This window comes from Grus americana, unplaced genomic scaffold (assembly GCF_028858705.1).
Source record: "Grus americana isolate bGruAme1 unplaced genomic scaffold, bGruAme1.mat scaffold_981, whole genome shotgun sequence".
NCBI classification, from domain to species: domain Eukaryota; kingdom Metazoa; phylum Chordata; class Aves; order Gruiformes; family Gruidae; genus Grus; species Grus americana.
In genome coordinates, this window is record NW_026562159.1 from 58,176 (window position 1) to 74,260 (window position 16,085).

The window sequence follows — 16,085 nt, forward strand, 5'->3', positions numbered from 1 at the left end:
GCGATAATCACACTATTAATCTGTAATTACCACCAATCCAATCACCCTTGAAAGCATTATTCGGTAATGTGAGCAACAGCACTATTGATAAGTAAGAACTATCACTAACCATATACCAACCTGTTAGCTCTTTTGCAGCAAGAGCCTTCTGACTGAGCACTTCTAAATGAGTATCTCTGTCTGACAGGTGAAGACCGGCCCGAAAAATCTCTCTTACGTTGTCTTGGTTCTGTTGAAAGCAAAGAATTTAGAATAATGTTACAAACAAGGTTCAGAGAAAGCAGGATAGTGGAGGAGGTAGAAAATTTCAGGGGAAGTTTCAAGTGATTTGGGGGGGGGATTTTTTTTTTTTTTTAAATCAGTGCACAGTAGAAGGGAAAAAACACACACTTGTGTTTTAAGGAGAACTGAAAGCCACAAGAGTAAGATTATCAAGTCTGCTTAATTACTATTCTTTCAAGGATACACAGGCCTTTTTTTTATTGAAAAACAACAACAAGTATGCCAAATGGCAAAGGAATACAATGTGCACAGGCTACATGCATTTAATAAAATTTACTTGCAGAATGAAGGTAAGAAATTTAAATAGAAGTTGAGTGGGTATATATTTCATTAAAAAAAATCGTCTGTGCAAGGAATTAGGTCTTAAGAGAAACTGTGCATATAACCTACTTTCCAATGGAGCTTGATAGCGCTCAACAGTTTTCCTCTGTCGAAAGTCATAACGCTTTCGAGTGTCTTCACCGTCATCATCATCTTTCTCTTCACTTTCTTCTGATGAAACTACTGTACATTGACATAACGTTAAACTGTTTAAGTACTGTTGCAAATGATACTAAATTCAGAATGCACTCCACAGATGCCTATAGGTTTTACTATTATCTTCATGTTAATGACGATAGATCTGAAAACTGGCAAAACCTTACGACCAATTTATGCAAGAGGCATTCCAGAAATTACAAAACACAGAGGAGCGTACATATAGATACTGTTCTGTGCTCGCTGAAATTGCTGGGTGACTTCTCATCAGCCTTACTAACACCAATTCTGTCATCTTGCTTAGCTAAGATGCAGCTCCTATGAAAACCGCTATTTCAGAAAGTCATTTCTTGTTATTTTGAGAAAGCGTTTCAAGGAAATGTTTTTAATATTCTACAGTGGTAAGACTATAGCTCCAAGCCCTAGCTCTGCCACAGATTACGTGAGCAATAATGGGCAAGTCTCAGGTTTGAACTTCCCCAATCAGAAAATAATGTCAAATGCATACAGTTTATGCCACTAGCTTCTGCACAGTAACTTCATGTTTTTTTCATGAAAGATGGTAAGAATGCAACAACCAGAGTATAATTACCTAGCAGGTTCCTAGTAACACCCTCTCACATTAATAGCTACACACCGGATGAGGAATGTACATGCTCTGCTCACCTCCCTGCTCACTAAAATTAAGTACGTTTGATTCCTTGGAAAGCACTAAGCTTTATTTCTTCCCCCTAAAATGTCACACTGCTTTCTGAATGCAAGATAAGTTACACAAGATAACGTAGACAGCACATGGAAAAGTGAAAAATTATTTTGGCATCACTACTATCCCCAGTCCATGGTTCTCCAACACTCCTGTCACAAAGGCACGAGCTTTTCTGCTCCTCTAGTCCTTCCCCTTGTTCCACTCACTTTCTTTACACTAACACACCTTCCTCACTCCTTCTTGGCACACTTTTCATTCTAAAAGTATATTTTAGTTTTTTCCCAATTTAAAATTCCAGAGTTATCACTTTGATCACAAATGAACTGCCCCATACTCTTATTTCCCTTTCAACATACTATTTGTAATTACTTTCTACAAGTCTCTCCTGCCCAACACCTCGAGATCCACACACTTGAACCAAGCCATACAGTTCCTCCCTCTAGACTGCCCATACCTTGTATTAAAGCTGCTCTTATTGAAGCCTTGACTTGATATTCTCCTAACTAGATCTCCAAATGAGTCAGCTGTCCTCCCTTACCAGTCAAATGTCCTCGGCACACTCGGTCATTTCTTTTTGGTAATGCCTTGCTCTACCTGGGCTTCTTTAAGTCAGCCTCTCGCTGGACTCCTGCTGTGGCTCCAGGTGTTCTCTCACTGCTCTACGAGGAGGTCTGGTCACCGAGGTACGCACCCGGGAGCCACAGGCTAGGTCTGAACTAATGACAGGCTGAACAACAGGCCTGAAAACAGGCCACGGACTGTTCGCTGGCCTGATCGGGATTAGGAACAAGATCACCCCAGTGCTCATTAACACCTGGACATCTAGCTTGAACCTTTTTGTAGGTCTCCGTTGCCAGTCATTAAGTCGTACACAGGCTGTGTAACACATACAAGATAACGCCCGCACTGGAGATTGCATAAATCCCCTCTCGTTCAAGTTCTGATAGTCTGATGGTCAGACAGGTGACCAGACGCAGGGCACAGGCAGTACTGACCAGCAAACTATTTACATGTGACTGGCCCGTTTTATCCCCTTGCCCCTCTATTTTCCTACTCTTGTTCCTCACAAAGTCACCGGAACGCCTCCCGTGTTCCTGCCCTTAAGATCCCTTAAGTCCTGCGTGAACTGCTTTTCCCCTGCATCCCACAAAATGCCCCACTGCTGGGCAGTAACCCCCTAGTCCAAAAGGTGATATGCAGAGCTGCCCCCGATGAATCCTCCAGATAGGTTTCCCGCCCGGATGCTGGGGCTGAGAGCTCTGATGGGACGGACAGCCCTGGGAGAGGCCCAGACAGGGTGGCTGTTCCTCCTCGCTTTGATCTGGGTGTCTGCCATTGCACACCCACGCGCTCCTCCGGGCTTGTGCAGATAGGGCTTTGATGGACTGATGGCCTTGGGAGTAGCCCGGCAGGGTGTTATGTGGGCTCCCCCTCCTGCCACTGTCTCTCTGAGCGAGTGTGCAGAGGAGGTCTGTCACAAAACCTAACACTGATCAGCTCAACTACTGCCGCATCCTTTTCTATCCTTAAGTACAGTCTCGCCCCATTCTGTTCCATCCAGAAATCTCCTACAAGGATTGTTGGACTGACTGCCTTAATCACAACTATCCTTCTCCTTAAAACCTTAGAGGTTCTTCCCCCTCACTTCAAACATAAAGTTAATATGGCCTTTTACAATTTCACCTTATTCCTCATGTTATTTCCCACTGAGTGCCGGGATGACAGCTCCTAATTACAGGCCCAGACAGCAGCTTCCACCGACTACCTGCTAAACACAAAAATGAACACCACTATCTTCTCCCCTGCTGATCGTCACACTCTGGAGGAGCTTTCCATACTCATCTGGCAGCCTGCCTGCCTGCCTGCCTGAAAATTCTTGCTGCGCTGCTCAAAACCGTGAAAACTGCCATGCTCCTGCTGCAGCAAGATCACTCTTTCTCATTCTGAGGAATACTGTCCATTTCTCTCTATTCCCACCCGTCCACAGCCATCTGTTGCCTTTTATCTTGTCAGCATTTTGGAAAAGCACTGGTTTTTTTTCCTCTGAATACCTGTTCTGAGCTCACTACAGTGCAGCTCTAGAGTCCGTGACTATGGCTTGTAATGTCAATAGCAACACAGATTCTTTTAACAGAAGAAAAATACTCAGTAGTTCAGCTCATCTCAATTGTTTAAGACAAGGCTCTTGGCTAGAGCATAGTAAAAAAAATTTAAACCAGAACTAACCTACAATGCCACCTTGATTATCAGCTATTTCTTTGTCAGCTCTTTGGATTTCTTTCTTTCCTTGTGCATACATATCGAGGTTCTCCTAAATAAAAGAAACAAGAAGGATCAGTCACAAACATGCAGAAAACCTGACATGGGCATATTTAGTGCCTATACAGTAACATTATCAAAGCACTCCATGTACACAAAAGATTAAATTAAGGTACGGGAGAACAGGAACATCATTCTGGCACCCAGGATTAATAACAAGAATTTCTGCTCTAAAATAGGGTTTTGTACATGTGATAGTTAAATACTTAAATACAAAACCGAGTGTATCAATTAATCACAGGTTAATAATCCAAGAACCCAGGAAAAAGCAATTTCTAGCAGATTAAAAAAAAAAAACCCAAACCCCACATATGGGCATTTGAGACATGATGTATAAAGTACTATGGACAATTCTGGTTTCATTAAAAAAAAAAAAAAAGTAATTTAGATCTAAGCAAAAACCTGTGAAAGCAGGCTATGAAGATGTTTAAAAAACGAAGTGCCTGTCATTCAAAAGGACAGTAGAACTTAATTTATTGAGCAAAACTAAGAGGAAATATGATTGCTGTATATAATTTTAACCTCAGTTCATCTAGGGACAGAGGACTTCTTAAGCTCACAGGCCAGGCTGGCACAAAACCAAACACAGATAAATCAGACATCGACGAATTCAGTTTTTAGTAAGATCTGAAGTGAAAACCCAAGCCCTGAAACAGCTGTTTGTAAACAGCCTCCATTCAAAAATCATAAGGCCATTCAGAAAGTGTAGTATAAGACATGTATTTCAGCATATTACTGCTTTTTCATGTCTTCTGAAGATTTTTCCTCCACCCACCCTTAGAGTGTATCTGTAGCGTGACCATAACAGTAAGATGTTAAACTATAATTAGAGAGCAAAAACAAATGTTATTGTAGACTACACTATTCTTTGGAATAAGTTATTTCAGCTAAATTAAAATCACAACTAAATAATTTCCCTATGTGGAATACACTACTTATACAAAAATAGTAAAATAGATTAGTATCTCCTACATCGTGGAACACCCCAAGGTCTTCCATCATTCGCCGTCTATGCATCTTCTCCATGTCATCCATTTTTTGCAAGACTGCTTCTGCAGTACTACGACAAAAAGTTGACATGTAAGAACAAAGATAGGCAAGTACAAACAAAAATATTTAAAACAGTACACATAATCAGCATGACATTTTAATAGAGTATGCACAAAGTAAGAGTCGTTGACACTTAACCAAGTTTTTTAACACTACTTAAAAATCAGGTCAAATGTTTACTTTTTTAGAGAGAGAGTTAAAGAACAAGCGATTGAGGATTTGCAGACACTGTTTTCGGGTTTATTTTCCCCTCTCACTGAACACAGTAAAAAAAAAAAAAAGAAGAATCTAATTTAGTAGGAAAAAAAATTCTGAAGATCATAGTAATGTAACAGAAAGAAATTATAGCAGTTTTTAATAGCGCTTAAGTTGCTCTGCATGATAGCATTAAGTCATGTTTAGTTCACAGCCTTCCTCAGACAACAGGTTGCTTATTCTTCTCTCAACTGTAATTTAAGTTTCATGTTGATTTCCCATGACTATATATGCTGGAAAAAACCCCATCCCGCTCCTGTTCCAGTTCACAAACTTTTCAGAAAACAAGGTCAATTTGGGCTTCACAAAGGTCATTAAGCCATGGACAGACAGGCAGAAACACTAGGACTACATCACTTTGGCTGTATCCAACTTTCCTCAGTATCTCAACTCAACCGAGCATTATACAAATATTCATAAGCATGGAAGAAAAGTTAATTAAAAATGAAGGCGCTTCTGATGCTAAGAAAATCGATTTAGAGGGCAAGTTAAATCTACTGAAAGTCACACCGTAAAGTGAGTGTTTTGGTTCACAAGACAACACATAAACCCACCCAGCCCGTACATAGAAGGTGCTCTAGTATGAAGATCTCTCTGCAACTGGCAATCACAAAATGAAGACACCGGGGGCCAATTTAAACATTGGCTGTGCCCAAACTCTTTACACGTGAAGCACTTCCCAAATACATCCTCACACACACACACACACACTCCAACCTGGAAGTCTTAAACAGCCACAAGCATCTATTTCCAAAAGACTCGGGTTAAACAGCTTGGCTGCGAAGGACAAAGGCCCACACGTTACCTAAATCACTGTATTAACAATAATTACAGGACATACTGGCACAGGCAGAGGCAGAGGCAGAGGAGGACACCCTACCCTACCTGACCAACAGCAATGGAATGTTAGCAGAGGTTGCTTAACAACATTCCTGGGACCCTGGTGGGACTCTGCAGTGGAGGGCACCTGAGCCCAGCAGTTATCACAAGGCCATATCCTATATGTAGTCTCAGCCTAACCACTGAATACATTTAGCTCTTGCTACCAGGAACAGTAATACCTTTTTCTGTTGTCAAAAGAAGGAGAAAGGTGCTAGCTGATACTATGCCATAGCACAAAGGCTTGCTAGTAAGGCTCATTTTAGTAGCTTTGCAAGATGATGACAAAAATCTCACTCACTTTGTTATAAGTTTGTCAAATAAAACAGATTGATTTGTAGTGGTGTAATGGCTTTGTCAAAGCCTGCAGCTTCGGCGGACCTCCAAATCCCCATTTTCTTCATGGACTTGTTCTGCAGCTTTTGCATCAGCTCTAGTCTTCAGTGTCCTGTTGACTAAAATACGTTAATGTATGAAATATTTTGAGACAGAACATATGTTATTCCCTTTATTTCACCGTTATTCTAGTAAAATGTAAAAAAAATCTGCCGTGGATTTTTTCTTTAAATACTGAATTAGAAGTTATTGTCACGACCACAGCATTCAACTTAAATGACTTATGTTAAAAGCACGACTTGTATAGCAACTTTTTATTAGTCTAGAAAGCCAGTCTGATGAAAACAAACACGCAGTTTTTGTTTCATGCAGGAGGCAAGTTTATTCCAGTTACTTCTTTCTGGAAAAGTGAAAACAACAAATAGGTCTCTCTAAGGTGTTTTCACTCCATTCATGTAAAATTGTACCTGATAGTTTGGTTTTTTAAAAAATGTTTATGTGGGAAGTCTCTTCTTAGGATGCATAGTTTTAGTACACTGTTTAAGCATACATCACTTTCATTTTCTGCATGGTGACACAAAAGCTCTAGAAGATAAGAAATGTCTCCAGATAAACGCCCCAATATCAAAGAGCTCAAACGCTTGCTGCTTTAAAACAACATCTGCCCAGTACTTACCACGCAGCATCCTTTGCCACAGGTTCGTTACTTGCACTATGTCCTGGGTTTGCATGGCAAAGTTTTGGTAGCGGGGCAGGGCTACAGAGGGACCCGCGCTGGAGCTGTCTATTCCTGAAGGACTGCACCCCGTGGAAGGGACCCACGCTGGAGCAGTTCGTGAAGGACTGTGCCCCGTGGGAAGGACTCGTGTTGTGGAGACGGTGGTGGAGGACTGTCTCCCATAGGAGGGACCCCACGCTGGATCAGGGGAAGAGTGTGAGGAGTACTCCCTCTAAGGAGGAAGGAGTGGCAGAGACATGTGAGGAACTGATCACAACCCCCATTCCCCGTCCCTCTGTGCCGCTGGTGGGGGAAAGGAGGGAGAGAAATCAGGAGTGAAATTGAGCCTGGGAAGAAGGCGGGGGGTCGGGGGGGGGGGAAGGTGTTTTAAGATTTGGGTTTATTTCTCCTTACTCAACACTGATTTGATTGGTAAGAAATTAATTTTCCTAAGTTGAGTCTGTTTTGCCCATGACTGTAATTGGTGAGTGATCTCTCCCTGTCCTTATCTCAACCCACAAGCCTTTCATTATATTCATCCAGCTGAGGACGGACAATGATAGAGCGGCTTTGGTGGGCACCTGCCCTCCAGCCAGGGTCAAGCCACCACACACTGTCATTAAAATAATTAAGAGAGGTCAGTGAGAAAGTAGAGCACAATTAGAACCTGAATAACTACAGACAAAGTGCATTTCAGGCCCCTTCCCGTGTTCAGCCTGCGCCTGGCAGGATTCTGCCTGCAAATAACAGATTTTGCCAGCTGCCAGCAAGCAGCTTCACGGCACCAAGCCTGTTCGTGTGCTCCGCGCCGCAATTCGGTTCCAAGGTAAATCGCTGAACTTCAGGGACACCTTCCTCATGTCTGTGGGTTTGTGCTTCTCATGACTGAATTACTTTTTAACTCACATAGAATACTGCAATATTCCCTCCTATTTGCAAGAACGATTGATTTTCAATCAATTTGTGTCCTGCAGACTCCAGAAGATCCATGTCACGAAGAAACCCAAGCCAAGGAACAGGTTCTCCAGTGCCTAAGAGCAGGCTGGGATTCACACTGCGTTCTCCCCAAGCCTGCAAGGAATTAATAGCATATCCTCCTGTTTGCACCTACCTCTCTTCATACAACTCATAGGAAATTCACTGCCTTTGAGGTACCTATTCTCACAACTTCAGCTGATTTTGGCTGATGAGTTCAGAAGTTTTGGGAGCCAAGTTCAATAGAGTGACCAAAGACAATCCTTCTCAGAAACCAGGCTAAAAAGGAATCCTAAGGAATTATCACTACTTACCTTCTTTATATTCTTCTTTTTTTGGGTCTGATTTCGGCTTTGCCAACTGCCTACGTTAAGAAAGAAGACAGAGAAAAGGAGAAAAGAATTGTTGTATTACAATTTTTGTATTATAGCATATCATATCGTATTGCATTGTATAGTTCCCCCTCAAGACTGGGGAACTTCACCAAGTTTACAATCCGGTGCTCCACATCATGCAAAAAAAAGCCTGTGGACCACAAGGATTCAGATGTCTGCTGCATACCATATGCACAATTCCATAAGGACAGACATTTCCTAACCTGCTAACCTTGAAGTCTCAACAGCACAAATAACATCTCAGTAATCAAAGCGGAGGAGAGATCTCAAAGGAGTTGGGAAGAGATACATGTTTTTTATACAAGCAGAAGACTTTTACTAAGAAGAGGGATTCCAGTTCTAAGATACTGGCACTGGTATTAACATAATCGTATCCCTCTGCAGATTTTTAGCTGTAGGTGTATCGTGATGTGACTCGTGCATGCTTTCACTTTTCATTCTAGAAATTGAACAGAGATTGAACACCTAGAAATACAATACCTTGTAAAGTGTCTTCGATTGACGTTTTCACTTAATATTTCCATGCTTTTGTCAAAGCTAGAGTCTGAACAGGGCGGCATGTTTTTTCTCATTGATCTTAAAGAGTGTCCATTGAAACATCCCATTTTGCCAGAGGAAAATTCCTAGGGAAAATAAAAAAGGAAATAAGAATGTATTTAGCTGAACCACATGTATGGAGTTAAGAAGGAACTTCTGCCTCATTTAGGCAAGTTTATTCTGTAACACTCCTGATTCAATAGCGGTGCAACTAACAGCAGGTAACTTGTACACCAAGAAGGAGCTCTCAGAAAAAAAGCCCAACTTGCAAAGCTAAAGCTCCCCTCTGCCACACTCTTCTTGTGGACAACTTGAGCTTAATATCCTTTGGAAAAGTTATTGCGGCAAAGCCTTTCATATAAACTTAGTGTTTCATTAAAAACCCCCAAATCTTTTATTTCAAAAGTTGGTTCAGAGGAGCAGTCGAGCTTGACTTTGCATGTTCTGGGATTAAAATCTAGCTAGGAGAGTTTCTCTTCCTCTCTCTGTTCCATTTATAACTGCATTCAGAGGCACATGAAAAGATTTCCTTCAAGAGGATGGTATTTGTCCCCGGGAAACCAAAGGGAACTCAAGATACACTTTTTTATGGCTGTTGATCTTGTTCACATTGGCATTTCTGCAAGGAGGGTGAGTACTATCACCTTTCCTATGTGAGGGGGAAAGCTATACCCGTGAGAGGGGGGGCTTGTTCAGTTTGTTCAGCCAACCCAAAGTTTCATTAGGAGTACGCCAAACTAAGTCTCACACCGAAAAGGGCAGAAAACAGACCAGATTCTTTCACTTCTTGACACTAACTTTACCAAGAGGTACTTCCATTAGTAGCTGATGGAGATGATAACAGAAGCGTGAAGAACGCGGCTACAGGAGAGCAATGACGCACACGCAATGCCCTTGCAGTGCCACACAGCGAGAGCTGTGGCCGCCCGCTGCTGGAGGGTCAGCCCTGAGCCACAGAGCTGGGCGATCCTGACGGTCTTCTCTTCAGACAGCCTTGAACAAGTCATCCCCAACGTTCACCGCACAACTGGCCGTGATAAGACAGGCCTTTCGACGAGGAGGATTTCAATCACCTTTCCTTCATCGCTCGTTTTAAAGAGCGCCTCGCTTCCTGCAGTTCTCCAAGCTGGTGGAGCGAGGCCTCGTGGTATGCTTCCCATACCTGGCTTTAAGTTGGGGCATCTGAGATGAAACCCCTGAAGATATTTTATAGTTCTCAGATCCAGCGTAGATGGATGTAACAAGACCTAAAGCTTAATGACAGGCAGTCTGGTCTGTCAGAGTCACTTTTCACATTCTTCCTCTCAAAGGTTTAAGAAAGAAATTGTAACAGAAAGCCTGTCAACTTATTTTTAATTTGTCAGAGCCCTACATTTATTTGAAGGCAGTTTTTGTGCACACTCACACACAGGGGTATAGAAAGACTTAAACCAATACTTTCAGCATTCGCCACTGAGACAACTAGAAAAAACCCCTAGACCAAGAAATAATCTCACCTGCAAACGTACTCATAGTATTCCTACAGCTGGATGCCTATGGCTTAGACATCGTCCTACAAAATGTATAGGCATGCCTGGGAACTGCCTATAATGTTGGGTTATGCGATTAAAGGCTAATCTGCATAAACAAAAGGCAGCGGGGAAGCACGGGTGGGCAGAGGCACCCCAGTAACACAGCGCCAGGGGAACAGCCCGGCCCCGCTCCTTGTGAGGCCATCGCTCAGCCCAAGGCCCAGCTCCAGGGTGAGGGACCCCCCCAGCGGTGCAGGCAGGAGAGCCCTTGGGGTCACCTAACAGACCAAGAGAGGGCCTCTGCCTAGAATACGACTCGCTGGGGGATGCCCATCATCACAGCCTGTCCTGGCTTATTTATTTAATGGCACTTCTGCCTCCCGGGGCACAGAGGTCCGAGCAGCAGCAACGGGAGAAAGGGCTGCAGCTCCTCACAGCCTGCACCATTGCTAACAGACACCAAGTCAGCATCAGCTAGCAAGTGGCTTAACTTTTGGGAACCAGGTACCGGAAAGGTCACCAGTCTGGGCCAGCTATGGGAGACACTGGGCTGGGGGGACAGCTACTGGAGAGGCCATAGGTCTGGGCCAGGGACCCATCTGTCTCTGCACATGAGGTAACTGGGAGAGCAGGTCATTCGGGACCAGTTACTGGTTTGACTGAGCGTCTAAGGACAGTTACAGAGGGGTATACATAGTACATGCGTGTGTATATGTGCGCACGCACACGGGATCTAAATACCAGCAGCTGGAGCAGGGCTGTGCACCTCTGGGGCTTACACAGCTGGCTGCCAGCCCCTGGAGGCAGCTACAGACAAACTGGGCACCCAAACCCAAATCATACAGGGATCCGTGTTACATAGATGCATCTGTGTGTGTTTTCCCACTAATGGGTTTTCAGCCTGATCAGCCAGAGAGGGAAGAAGGATCAGGCCATTTGTACCGTCCATAAGGCTGCCAGATTCAGCCACTCCAAACATACAGCACTTTCAAATAAGGATATTTTAAGTAAGAGGCTTTATTTCTAAATACACGTTCACCTGTGAAATTAGACTCCAAAGCTGGAAGCAACTCTGGAAGATTCAGCTTGCTTAAACTCCAAGATACACAAGTTATAACTGCCACTTTGGCTATCTCTGCTTCATTGATCAAGAAGTAAATATTCCTTGGGATAAATCTTAAAGGTTTGCCACATCAGCTAAAAGATGACTGGAATAATACGCTTCACAAATCTCTGGGCCATATCCAAGACTGAAAGAAGAACAAATACTTAGAGAATGTCAGCACAGATGTTAGGAGGAAAAAAAAAAAGAACAAAACAGTATAGCGACCTGGGAGATCTTTCTATGTATACTCATGCACTTGTTTGCTTTTTAAAAACATATTTTTAATACAATGTTCACAATACAATACGTGTGATAGTCATGATCCTCAGTACTGTCTTTTTACCTTAACCGTGGCTCAAATAAGGACACGGGCAAAGCAGTACCAATGTAGAGTGCTAACTCTGACTGCCCTCCATTCATAGGAAGGCATCCCAGTTCCAGGAGACGGCAGGCACCAAGAACCATCAGGTTAACTCCAGCAAGCTGCCGGCAGAGCAAGAGTAACTAGCTCTTGTCAACCTTATCAGGCTGAAAAAACACACCCAAGGACTGAAATTCAGTAGAAGCAAATGGCTAAACTGGAAAGATAAAGCAACTGGATGGAAGAATTTTGTGAAGTATTTCAAAATTTGAAAGCATTTACTATTTTGTTACTTTTCTCATGCTATAGGAAGCGATTAGCCATTGTTTCTAAAAAGTCTTTTATAAGAGCAGTGTTTAGCTATCTGGTATCTCTGAGGAAGTCACTCTATGTTGAGGTACTATCAGAACAGATATATGTGCTTAGGCAACAAGGCTGTGAACTCAGATGCTGAGGTCCCTACACAGACAAGGCATGAAGCACTTCTCAGCCTGGAAAAGTGCCAGCTTCCACTTTGCCCAGATGAAGGGGGAACTCAGGAGCACACAGGTCTCAAGTACAGGTCACAAGACAATCTTGTTCAGCCTGAGGAATTACACCAGGTTTACAGACCTGCAGATAACGCAGCTTCCAAAGGGACATTAGCCACTCTGGATCTGCCATGGGGCTGGAAACTTGGAAGAGGATAAACCCATCAGATGCCAGTTTACCTTAGGCCTTCTGCTGTATGCTCCTTACTCTCTATGGACGAAATAAGCTAAATAACTGGAGATAAACCGCTTGCTGATATCAGAAAAAAATGCAAAAGCTGCCACCACCAAGTCCTTGCACATCAACAAGTTAGGAAAGAGGCATTAGGACTTGAACATGCAGCTAGCACCAGGATCATCTCATGCGCTTCTGCATCGTCTCTGCGGTTAGAAAGCTCCAGCAAAGTCCAGCCCTCCGAAACGTAAAGTAAGAATGACTCCATGCCTCAAAGCATGGGAAAGGTCTGCAAAACGGGGAAAAAAAAAAAGAAAAAAAGAAAAGAAATAAAGAAACCAAAACAAAAAAGAACCTTACAGCCAGTTTCATAATGATGATTCTGCTTTGGTTTCAGTGAAAAGTTTACGTTTAGCTTCCTCATTCCTCATCGCCACACTGAGAACACGTGCCAGCTGCTTAACCTACCTCCCGCTGGGGGAGGGGTGAGCGAGCGGCACGTGGCGCTCAGCTGCCAACCACATCAGTCCTTTTGGCACCCAACGTGGGGCATGAGGGGTTGTGATAATGACAAGTCTGACCCAAGTGTGTTAAAACAAAATTGTTACAAGCATTTATCATGTTCTTGAAACAGTCGCTGGTCATAATGATGTCACATGGCTCTGGTTTGTACACCCGTGTTTATGTAATCCCTGTGGCGCTGTTTATCACCTCTGGGAGAGGGGTTCCTGTCCTCATGTTGTTGTACTGTGTGATAATGACTTGATATGATCGACAGTCATGCGTCTGAGCTGGTACCTGTATGTAGCATTTCTGTCATGCCCGTACCTCGGTCAACATCTTTCAGAATTGATTAAGAATTGCACCCAATCTATGGGGAAGACGGGGGGGATACCTTCTCCCACTCTTTCACCTCCCCTTTTCCCTTTTGGTTGGCTACAACAATTTTTGAGAATGTTGAATACCCTTGGAATGTTCAGGCCAGTATATTCCTATTGCTAGGTCTCCTGCATGTTTTCCAAGTCCTGTTCAGGGCTAGCAAAAATTGTTTCAAGAATACCACCCAGGGATCTTCCCCGAGGCTGAATGGTCAGGGCTGGCATGGCATGTGGGAGAGTATGGGCGGGTATCTAGAGACGCTCTCACCCCCAATGGTTTGGAGCTTCACTCCTGAACAACTGCAAGACCCTGATAAAATGGTAGAATATTTGAAAGAAAAATGCTGTGGGTATTCTAAGGAGACACAACTTACTGGGCTGTGCTGGGCCCTGGCCACAATCTATCAAACACTGCTTGATAGTAGACAGCACCATCCAGAGAGAGAGAGTGGACCCACAGGCTCTGCAGCTACCCAGGCCCCTGCAACAGGCCCTGCAGCTGCCCAAGCCCCCGCAACAGGCACTGTAGCCGAGCCAAAAGATCAACCCATACCAGTATCAGTCGCCCCTATACACAAAAAGAAATACGCAAAGAAATCGGTTCGCTTATTGAGAGATGATGATGAACCAGGACCATCACGAGAACAAGAAGAAGAGCCAGAACCAGAAGTGATCACCCGATCCCTGGCCAAGGCCAAGCAGCCAGGATCCTTGTCTAGGGAAGGGGGCATTGACAAGGCAATTGGGAAGAAGGCACAGGCCCTCAGCCTCTGGAGGCGACTCCTGTCAAGTGTGAGGGAAAGGTATCCTTTCAGCGAAGATGTCGTATGTCGGCCAGGCAAGTGGACCACCATGGAGAGAGGTATCCAATATCTGAGGGAATTAGCTGTGCGGGAGATGGTTTATTATGATCCGCACAACGCACAGTTGCCCACAGACCCCGATGAAGTCCAATGTACCCCACCCACGTGGCGAAAATTTGTGTGAAGTGCACCATCATTGTACACCAACTCACTGGCAGTCATTGACTGGAAAAGTGAAGAGGCACCCACAGTGGACGAAGTGGCTGGCCGACTCCGGAGTATGAAGAGAGCTTTTCTTCCGCCCTTGTCTCGGCTGTGGAGAAACTGTCCCAGGACGTCCAGCAACTCAAAGGGGATATATCGTACTCCCCACCTGTACAGACCCGTATTGCAGCTGTTAGGAGTAAGCGTTTTTCTGCTCTGGAGAGGGGATACGGAGCATAAACACCACAAGGTATCCTGTGGTTTTATCTGCGTGACCACGGAGAAGACATGAGGAAATGGGATGGGAAGCCTACCTCAACCCTGCGGGCACACGTACATGAGCTACAAGGCAAGACAGCTGTACAAAGGGACTCTTCCAGCAAGAATACTGCTCCAGTTTCCACCGGGCAGCCCCCCAGATCAAGTGGAAGGCCTGATCGCACTTATGATCCTCTTGAAGGGACTTCTAAGTCCTTTCTGCAAGAGATGAGTAGTGAATATGATGAGCAGGATCAGAGGGGCCCTGCCTCCAGCCAGGTGGAGGAAAGGGACAAGAGAGTGTATTGGACTGTGTGGATCCGATGGCCTGGCACATCGGACCCACAGGAGTACAAGGCCCTAGTGGACACCGGTGCACAGTGCACCCTAATGCCATCGAGCTATGAAGGGGTGGAACCGATATCTATTTCTGGTGTGACGGGGGGATCCCAACAGTTGACTCTGTTGGAAGCTGAAGTAAGTCTAACTGGGAATGAGTGGCAAAAGCACCCCATTGTGACTGGGCCAGAGGCTCCATGCATCCTGGCATAGACTACCTCCGGAAAGGGTATTTCAAAGACCCAAAAGGCTACCGTGGGCTTTTGGAATAGCCGCCTTGAAGCGGAGGAAATTGAACCGTTGTCTAGTTTGCCCGGTCTCTCGGAGGACCCTTCTGTTGTAGGGTTGCTGAGGGTTGAAGAGCAACAGGTGCCGATCGCTACCACAACTGCGCACCAGCAGCAATACTGCACCAACAGAGACTCCCTGGTTCCCATCTACAAGCTAATTCGTCAACTGGAGGGTCAGGGAGTGATCAGCAGAACCCACTCACCCTTTAACAGCCCCATATGGCCAGTGCGGAAGTCCAATGGAGAGTGGAGGCTGACGGTAGACTACCGTGGCCTGAATGAAGTCACACCGCCGATGAGCGCTGCTGTGCCGGACATGCTAGAACTCCAATATGAACTGGAGTCAAAGGCAGCCAAATGGTATCCACAATTGATATAGCTACTGCATTTTTCTCAATCCCTTTGGCAGCAGAGTGCAGGCCACAGTTTGCCTTCACTTGGAAGGGCGTCCAGTACACCTGGAATCGACTGCCCCAGGGTGGAAACCCAGCCCCACCATTTGCCATGGACTGATCCAAGTGCGCTGGAAAAGGGTGAAGCCCCAGAGCACCTGCAATACATTGATGACATCGTTGTATGGGGCAACTCAGCAGAGGAAGTTCTGAAAAGGGAAGAAAATAATCCAAATCCTGCTGCAGGCTGGCTTTGCCATAAAACAAAGTAAGGTGAAGGGGCCTGCGCAGGAAATCCAGTTTTTAGGAA

The 16,085-nt window shown here is 44.6% G+C and overlaps 1 long non-coding RNA gene across 1 annotated transcript; it reads right to left on the minus strand.

Annotated features, from left to right (window-relative positions):
• Nucleotides 1-696: 696 nt before the first annotated feature.
• On the minus strand, nucleotides 697-9,005 carry LOC129201355 (uncharacterized). Its single transcript, XR_008575377.1, has 6 exons — nucleotides 8,873-9,005; nucleotides 8,312-8,361; nucleotides 6,270-6,423; nucleotides 4,757-4,844; nucleotides 3,692-3,776; nucleotides 697-786 (listed from the first exon to the last, which is right to left on the minus strand). It is a non-coding gene; the product is annotated as an uncharacterized LOC129201355 (long non-coding RNA).
• Nucleotides 9,006-16,085: the final 7,080 nt, after the last annotated feature.